Raw genomic sequence first — 10,055 nt, forward strand, 5'->3', positions numbered from 1 at the left:
GCATGGGGACAATTTACCTGGAGGAAGCTGCCAACAGTCATCCAGGGAGCAGATCTGAGAAGCCCGACACCGCCCCCTTGTGGTCATCAGCCTCTGGCTGCCTAAGCATTCTTGGGGCTGTTGATGGACCACGGTAATTAGTCGGTTTCCTACAGGCCAAGGCAAAAGAGACACCAGGGTCAACTGTGAAATAATCAAACACTGCATTGCCTGTGATAGATGATCCCCAGCACTTCTGCTGGAGAACCCCTGCTTGGGGGTCCAGGCGAGGTGACATTTGGTTTGTCATTGGGTACCAAGGCTTCACCGCCAGACAAACCCGCCGGTGCCTTCCAGCCCTGGGCCCAAACGGAAGACCCAGGATGCTCAACCGCAAACAAAACTCACATTAACCACACAAGCAAGACCCGGGTAAAAATATCCATCTAGGGCCCACATCATGATTTATTTCCTTTCTTGTTTCTTTATGTCTTTCCAAGGTCCCTTTCTTTCTAGTCCTTGTGAACAGTGGGCTGAAATAGGGGATGCGTCAATAAAAGATGTTTGATCCCACTTTGGGGTCACTCGGTCTATATCTGCATTTCACGTGGGGCCCAGCAGGGACTTCAAAAATAAAGAAGCCCTGGCAGGGAGTGGGCTGTGTGGACCCAGAAATGAGTGACTTCATAATAAATGGGCCCAAATTGCCCACTTGAGAGCTCCCTAACCTCTTATTTGTGTGGGTTCTTTTTTTCCACTCCAGTAGGGGGGAGAGCAGCATATTCTCTGTAATTTTTTTTTTCTTAAAAAGAGAAGGGTGAAGGGACAAAGAGAAACAGAAATGAAGAGGAGAGAGGTGGTCGAGTGCCCCGGGGGCAGGGAGGCTTAAAATACCCGAGGAGCTGGTGCTTCCATAGAATGAAGAACTGGGGGATGGAATGACCTGCTTTCCCCAGGGCTGGTCTTGAATAAAGGATGGAAGCATGCACCTTCAGGATGGGCTGAGGGGCCCACAAGTGTGAGATGTGAGGTATGGAGGAATATGCTGGAGATCTCACATCAGTGACTCAGGGCCCGTTTGGGGACTGCCAGATAGGGGCTCTATTTACCCATGAGAGATTTTAGGAAGAGGTATCACTTCCAGATGACCAAGGACCAGATTACTCAGAGGTGGGGACCAATCCAAAAATATATCTTACAAACTCCACTTGAGACCAGGAGCAATGAACGGGCCAAATCTGTACACTGTCACATGTGGAGGTCAACGTGAAGGCCTGAAGACATAGATACCTGTCTGGTGTTCCTGAGGGTACCCTAATAGATGCCGTCCCACCTCGCTGATGAAGGAAGTTTATGGGTTTGATGAAATCTGGGACTTTGAGATAGTGCCTTATGCTGAACCCTTCTATTATCATCTCAGGGTCATAAGAAGATGGAGAGAGAATCAAGGAAGATGTGGAGACAGAGAAAAGCCAGAACCAATCGTGCAGGCAGCATGTGGGCAGGAACCAGCAGAGAACAGATGGGTTCCTGGAGCCTGTGGAAGGCTCTGTTCACCCTGGACCTCAGGATTGTGATCTCCAGCCCTATTGATGAAAAATGTGGGCTTCTGTATACTACCATGTTCATGTTCTATGTGTTGCTACAGAAAACCGACACATCTGCCCCTGAGTGAGTGGGTGAAGTCCACGTTCAGGTTCCTAGGACCACCTGTTGAAAGGCCTAGACAGTCACAAACACCCAGCTGCTCTCTGGTCCGGGCTGTGCCTGGGACCATCATGCATTGCTGCCATCCAGCAGGGCAGTCAGGAAATAGGTGACAGTTTAAAAAAACAAAAGATTTGACAAGATTTTGACGATGGCAATTCAGGGTCAGTGGTTCCCAAGAACACTCTGAGTCAGGAGGCTAAAGAATGATGTTCCCCCAAACCTACAGGTAGTGGAGAAGGCAATGAGCCTCATGTGAGTGTGCAAACTCCTGCTGATCTCTGCAGACACAATAAACAAAACCCCTATATGCCCACGGCTGGGTTGGCCTGATGGGAGCAGAGACCTCACAATGAGGGAGAGAGTTGGCAGATGAGGGTAGGGAGCGATGCAGGAAGGGAGACTCAGCTTCGATAATCAGCGTTCCCCAGCTTCAGAGTTGGCTCAGCAGGTGTGGAGGTATGGAAGGGCACCTCAGGGCTGAGAAGCACTTAGAAGAGAGACATCTGCCAGAGGGACAGAAGCATGGCCAGTCAGGGGTAGGCAGTGGCTGGTATCAGCCCAGAAGTATGGAAAGATAATCTCAAGGACGCACAAGGAGAGGTGAGCTATGATCTATCAACACATAGGGCCACTGCCACATCTGTAGCCGAGCAGAGGTGAATGGGGAACTGGAAACGGAGTTTCCAAGCAAATGTGAGCCCCAAAGTCCCCTCAGCCCTGTATATGCCCCTAATACCCAGAAGTCTTCCCTAAGCTTTATGATTCCTCTTACCTTCCCAGAAGAGTATACTAATGGCAGAGATGCCCAGAGATGAGGACTCCTAAAGAACACCCAAATTGGCTCAGAGTCACCCTTGAGAATTTTCCATAATTCAGAGCAACTGAGAAGCTGTACCAGAAAACGAGAAGTGGGGAGAGATTGACTCAATCTCCAAAGATAGATAAGTCCCAGAAATGGCAGCCCCATAATTCCAGAACAAGCTAAGAAGCCTGACTCTGATAATGTACAATAGGGTGCCAAAGACCAGTTCTGTGGCTGTCTAACAACAGGTCAAGGTAAAATAACCTCTCCTGTGATTGACAGGTGCATCCCATGGTAGGTCAGAGGCTGGCACAGTGCACCCTGGTTCCTGGGATACCACTCACCACCACTTCCTGGTGTCCGTGTGGGAGGATTGTGAGTTACAGACGAGGGCACAACACTACCCAGTGTGAATTCAAAAGCACGATAGCCAAATCCCAAAGATCGATCACTCATTTGAGCTCAGCCTCAAGTGTCCATGGGACTCAGAATCCTGTTCCCTTCACAGTGTTCTCTGTTTTCTTGAGACAGGATGAGCCTGGATGTGGAGGTGGGTAGGTGAGACTTATGTGCTTAGAATATTGTAAACATTGCATCAGGCAGTGCCTTGGCTGGTGGCCAGGGTGAAATCTAGATGGGCTCCTTGTGAGGATTTCAGTGTTTAGAGACAGTGATAACATGGCATGCGAAAGAAGAAAGGTTCAGGGTCCAAATTCAGGAGGCCACAACAAGCCAGCTGAGCCGAACCCCATGCACGTGAGTTCCTGAAGGTGACAGGACAAACGCTGGCTGCATGGCCCTTCCTGTCACTCATGGAAGATGCAGCCCTGATGGTCAGCAGTGGCATGCCCACCAAGCCTAGGCAGGTATCCACCATGATCATGCCCATGTGATCAATGCTGCAGGCCGCTGGCATCTGCTTCAACGACCACACAAAGAGAAGTGATTTCCATTCCAGGCTCCAAGGCCAGTTCCTTGATTGACAGCAACTGCAGAGGTCTGAAAACCCTTCCATTTCAAAACACCAACAGAGGCTGAAGAGGGCATCTACTGTCTCTAGGTGTGCAATTACATCATCAATGACTCACAAGCAAGTAAAGCAATCCTCATAAGAAAGAAGGAAGTATAGATCCTGACTCCAGAGAAGGCCACGAGAACAAAGGCTAGCTAGGACCTTAGGAGATCCTTTACCCTAGAGTTGCTCATGTGTAGAAAACCTGCAGGGACAGAATATATACTCTTGTAAAAAATTATTACATTCAGTGTGTGTGTGTGTGTGTGTGTGTGTGTGTGTGTGTGTGTGTGTGTGTGTGTGTGCGTGCGCGCACACTGTGTTCCACAGTGCATGTGTGGAGGCCAGAGTAGAACTTTCATGAGTCAGTCATCTTCCTCCACTATGAAGTCCTGAGGATGGAACTCAGATCAAGCTTGGAAGCAAGTGCCCTAACTCATAGAGTTACCTCACAGTCCCATACCTCACTTACAGTGGGTACACTCAAAGGACCCAACCTCAGTTGCAGAAGAATGAGGGTAAACATGCTCAGATGGATGTAGATGTCACAGGCATCCTTGAAGCAGTATTTGGATCTGCAAGTGACCATAGACAGGAGCAGAGAGATTGCATCAGCCTTGGATGACACCAAACCATGACAGCCATGCTGAGCAGCTGGGGGCATCTCTGGCATCCGGAGCAAGCGCAGATACAGGAGTTCTGGGGAGTAACAAATTCCAGTCCTTGACTGGCAAGAACCAGGGTACCCACTCAACAGTCAGCAGGAGGAGGTAGGGGTACAAGAAGAGCATACAATGGGAAGGGAGACAAAGAGTTAGTGTAATGATCACTTATCTCACTGCTCTGACAAAATCAAGTAAGAGAAGGGTGGTTTCAGAGCACATTTCATCATGGAAGGGAAGTTGTGGTAGCAGGAACTCAAGCAAGCCTATCACACACATCCAAAGATAGAGCAAACACTGATGAACATTTGTGCCCAGCTCGCTTCCTCCTTTCTGTTCAGTCTGGGACACCAGCCCAGAGGATGGTGCCACCTTCCGTTAACCGAAGTGAAACGCCCTCTTGGGAGTTCCCAGAGCTTTGTCTCCTAAGTGACGCCAGATCCTTTCAGGCTGACAGTATTAATCATGTATCTCCACCCCTTGTCAACGTAATACCTAAACATGTCACTTTAAGCCATACCTTTCACCCCTTCTCCCCCCACAGGTTCATGAACATCTCATTAGGCAAAAGGCATTCAATCTAACTTCAAACGTCCCCATAGACTTTAATATTTCAGCACCACTTCAAAGTCTAAAGTCTCTTCTGAGACTGAAGGCAATCTCTTAACCGTGAGCACCTGTACAATCAAAAAACAAGTTAAGTACTTTTAGCACAAGTGACACAGATTAAACATCCTCACTCCAAACAAAGAATGGATGACATAACAAGAAAAGAGGAGAGAGACCAAAGCAAGACCAAAACTCATCAGGGTAAACACCAAATCCTGAAGCTCCATGTTCAGAATCTATGACTTGTAAATGGGGGTTTCTCTGTCTCAACCAGTCCCACAGCTGCTTTTAAAAACAATCACACAAAGGCTTAATATTAGCTATAAACCATTTGGCCAATAACTCAGGCTTATTACTAACTAGCTCTTATAACTTAAATTAACCCATTTCTATTCATGTATGTATTGCCACATGGCCATGATGTTACCAGGATGCTGGCATCTTGCTCCTTGGGTGACTGGTTGGCCTCTCCCAGACTCCACCTTTCTTCTCCTGTATCTTTGCTTTGATTTCCTGCCTGTCTCTATCCTGCCTTGCCATAGGCCAAAGCAGCTTTATTTATCAACCAACAAGAGCAACACGTATTCACAACATACAGAAAGATGATCCCACAACAATGACTCATAATGGTTTCATCTGGGCTCCATAGAGAAGGTAGGCCCTTCTCTTCCCATGCAGGTGGAGGTCTCAGGTTGCTAAGCAATCTGCTGGAAAAGGAGTGTATAGCTCAAGCTGAGTAAGGTCCTCAGGTAGCTGAATTCTGAGGTCTTCCTGCCTTGGTGAGAGGAGGTGAGTTTCCATCAATGTGGATGACTTGCTAGGAAGAAAAAAGGCTGTTAACATTCCTCACCTTGATGCTCCAGTCTTCCGAGAGTGATCCTTTCTACGCTGGCTGCTGTGCCAACCTGGCTGTGTCCTGACACCTTCTTCACTCTGCATCTTCATTCCCAAGCTCCCTACCCCAGCCTGCCAACGCCAGCTCCATGATGAGAAGTCTTGTTTTTCCCTTTGCCCAGGTCCACCCTTTGTGTATCTGATGTTCTTATTCCGATGTATCTATGGCTTCCTGTCTTGGGTCTCCATCCTGGGTTATGCTGACCATTTATAGACATCCTAAGAAGACAGGAGAGATGTCCTGAGGAGGCCAAAGAGCCCAACAGAGGCAGCAAGAGGGCGTGATACAGACGTAGAGTGATCAGCAGCGTGTTCTCTTTCACCGCTTCGTACCTGTGGTGTGCTTCACCAATAGGCTAATCCAGACTGTTGGTTAGCAATCCTAAATGATCATAAACGTCCCTGTCTTGCCCAGTTTACAGAAGAGAATTCTTACATCTCACTTCTATTGGTGAAATTATTAAGGCCACTCCACGTAGTAAAAAGGGAGGTTTATTTTGTGGGGAAACTTACAAGTGAAGGGATAGGAAACAGGGTTTGGGAAAGGTGCAGTCCAGCGGTGTTCTCTGGAGAACTCTGCTTGGTCTACCTTCAGTGTCCAGGGTCCAGGAACCAAGAGAGCCCAAGCATCTGGATCTCAGGTCTTCTCTTAGCCCCGCCTTGTAGGCGTGACCATTACCGAAGCCTCAGTGGGGGTTGGAACTTCCAGGTCAAAGCTGGAATGGCTACCCACTACACACTTCTGTCTTTATGGACACTTATCACATTGGGAGATGGTCCCCAGGAAGGCTGGGGCATACATCACCTGCCTAACCTCAAAGGAGCCCATCTCCTGTTCCTAGGGAGTCAGCTTTGCTGTTTTCCAGGCTCTCTGGGCACCATGGGGTGTGGGTACACCTATTGATTACTACCTCAACATAAAAGGTGTGGGAGAGAAGGCAGCTCAGATCTGAAGCAGGCTCAGCTTTGCCAGAAGGAAAGATGTTCATGGGACTGACAGCCCCTCACTACCGCAGGAGCACTTGTGAACTAGGAAACACCAGGGGGAAGTCCCTGCCTGCTCCCTCAAGTGTCCTCTTTACGGATTTGTTTTTCTGTTAACACTTTCTTCTGCTGTAAGTGTCTCACCAGGAAGGAGCCTCTGTGACCTTGGCCATTTCATCAGCAGTTAGCATTTTTGAAAGGCTTGACAGGCATGCCAGATTTACAGTAAAATTTGTTGTTCCTGCTTCCTTAGACAAATGTTTCTAAGGAAAACCTACACTGCCGGTGACCTGTGATGTGCTGTGCGAACACCGAGCAAAGGCAGAGTAGCTGTCCCGAGGTGGGCACACTGGGCTGAGCTGTACCCTTTGGCTCGTCATTGTGCTACTGCTTTCAAAGTCTGAACCTGCCCAGATGCCCAGAGCTGGACCACGTCCCCCAGAACTCAGGAGAAGGCACTGGGTGAGAAGGAAATCTGCTCCAATCAACCCCCTTTCAAATGAAGCACAGATGCCCCTCCCATCTGCTTCCCTGGGCTGTGGTGTCCTCAGGCCGGTCCTCCTGCTGTGCCCCTTCTGGAGCTGAACCATGGGCTCCTGCACCCATAACCTGCAGCCACAATCCAGCAGCTTGCTCCTCCATTTTCTGTCTCCCACACCCAGGCTTATGCTTTTGAAATAGCCTTTCTCAAACAGCTCTGAGCTGTTAATTCTCAAGCACACACTCTGCCCTTCGGAAGTATATGATTCTGTAGTTATTTTTTAAAAAATATGTTCAGATAATATGCTGCCACAGATAGTTTTAGAAAACTTCACTGCTTACAAAAGGAAACCCCATGCCTTCAGCCAACTCCCTCATGTCCCTCAGTCCATAAACAACACTCCCTACCCCAGGTATTCTAGAATCTACTTTCATTTCTCTCTTTGGAGATTCATTCTCTGTAAATGAATCACAGTACCCACCCCTTGTGAGTGGATTTTCTAGGGAGCATCACTGTTCTGGTTCACCTTCGCTGGGGCATGTATGAATGCGTCATTCCTTCCCATGTGTGTGCTCCGCCTGAGCGTACTTGAGTGTGCTCTGCCTGGGTGTGCTCTGCCTGGCCTTGCTGAGGGACCATCCTCATTACCATCAGGGTCATCTCTTCAAAGGGTTCCCTGAATCCCAGCTGGTCGCCACCCATGGGCCTGGCAGGCCCTCTTCCCCCAAGTTCTTATTTGGTCCTTTGTTTATTCTTTTAATCCCTCCACAATGTGACCCCTTCTCTCCACTTGCCAGACATCTGCCTTTCCCTTGTGAAAATAGCGAAGACATAAAAAAGTTTTTTTTCAAATACTCATGACCCCATCCTGGCTTTCGTGTTGGTCCCTGGCAACATCATCCAATCACACACTGAGAATTCTGGACTCTTCTCCAGCTCTGGAGCCGCAGTTTGGTCTGATGACAGCCAGCCTGACAGCCGCCTCCTTTACCTGACATGATGGCCTTGCTCCGGCACTCTGTCCCTGTTGTCCCAAGCCATCACAGCCTTGGACCTTACCCACTGCCCTCTGTGCTGGCAGCTTCTGTTCAGAAACTCGATCAGCCCTGCCACACAACCTGTCGCGAGGAGCTGGGCTCTGGTGCCCTTCCAACTCCACATTTACATGCTTCTCTGCGTTTTCCACCCAGAAAAATAAACACAATCTTATCAGGCAAGGGGAATGACCAAGACACTAATTTATTGCACAAATATTCCTGAACCAGGTGCTTTTTGCAGAGCCCTGTGCTGGGCACTGGGTGAGAAGATGCAGCTTGAGCCAATCCAGAGCCCTCGTGCCGGGCACAATGCCTGGCCTTCCTTGTGAGCCCCTTTAACTTCCCTGCCAGCCCTGATGAGGGAAGCCAGGACTTGTCATCACTTACCCAGAAACCACATCTCTACCAGCAAGACTCTGAGCTGGGGACAGTCCTGATTCATGAACAGCATAGAGGGCAGGAGGACTTCAGGAAAGGAGGCAGAATGGACATGGCAGCAGGAATGTCCCACAGTGACAAGATAGGCCCAGAGAGGGACAGATGCATGGCTCAGCAGTGGGGTGGTGGCTTGGAGGTGAATGAACAGTACAATGGAGAACACAGGGTACCACATGCACTGACTAGTTCTGTTATAAGAAGAACCTCACTCTGCCTCCCAATGCTGGTACACACAGGCACCAAGGATTCCTTCCTCGATAAGAATGCTACAGTTGCTGTTTCCCATGATGAGGGTGGTAGTGGTAGTGATGATGATGATGCAATATGATAATAATGAAGATGATGTGATGATGAAGATATTAGGATGATGAAGGTACTGGTGTTGCTCCTGATGATGATGATGATTACATAATGAAGATGATGATGAAAATGCTGCAGCTAATGATGCTGATGTCATATGATACAGCTGCTGCTGTTAACGATAATGCTGAATGCTGCAAGCCACAATAATATGAAGCAGGATTTCAGCCGATGACGACAAGCTAATACTTGGAAGAAGCCAAGGGCCTTCCAGACGTCAAGTTGAAGCTCAAGGTGTCTTGGCGATATTGGCTTTTGATTATTAGCCGTTTCCTACTATGAATTTCTCATGTGCTATTGTAGCTTTTCCATCATTTATTGGGCACCATTTCCCCTCTACTAATGGAATATTTAAATAACATTCTGTGCTGAGGGCTATGCACAGCCAGAACCCCAGTTCAAGCCTCCCTGTAATTATCATCATTGGCAGCATCTGGCAAGATCCATCCCCAGATGGAGGAAAAGTACCTTTTCAGAGATACCTCTGTATGCCATAAGAAGAGACTGAAGTGTCCAGACTACCTGTTTGAGAAGGCCTGGAGGATTTGCTAGTTAAGCTTAACTTTCTCCTTTCCAAAGTCTTATCTCTAGTTTTAAATCCACCCTTAACAATTTACTCAGAACTAAAGGGTTCCAACTTACAGATACATCCAGCTGTGATGGAAGTTGCCTAGCCAAGTTGCCTAGAGACTGAGCACATTCGCCAGAAATGGCAGGAGCAGAGATAGCTTGGAGAGATAAGGTCAAAGGGATAAAAAGACAGTTTTATTTTCAGAGAACGATGAGATGGAGAAGAGAAAAGAGATTGGAAGAGCTAGAAGAACTAGATGGGTAAGAACTGGAGAGAAATGTACTGAGATAGGGAAGATCTAGATTGAAGGGTGAGAAGAGAGTACAAGATGGAAGATGAGGAAGAGCCAGATGGGGAAGAACAAGATGAGAAAAAGGAGACGGGAGAGGAGCTAAGATGGGAAGGAACTAGATGGATGAGAACCTAGATGGGGCGGAACTAAGATGAGAGAATTAAGATAGAATTTAGAGGGAACAGTAGATAATTATAGAGAGAAATAAGGCAAGAAAGGAGCTA

This window comes from Peromyscus eremicus, chromosome 11 (genome assembly GCF_949786415.1).
Source record: "Peromyscus eremicus chromosome 11, PerEre_H2_v1, whole genome shotgun sequence".
In the NCBI taxonomy this organism is placed as follows: Eukaryota; Metazoa; Chordata; class Mammalia; order Rodentia; family Cricetidae; genus Peromyscus; species Peromyscus eremicus.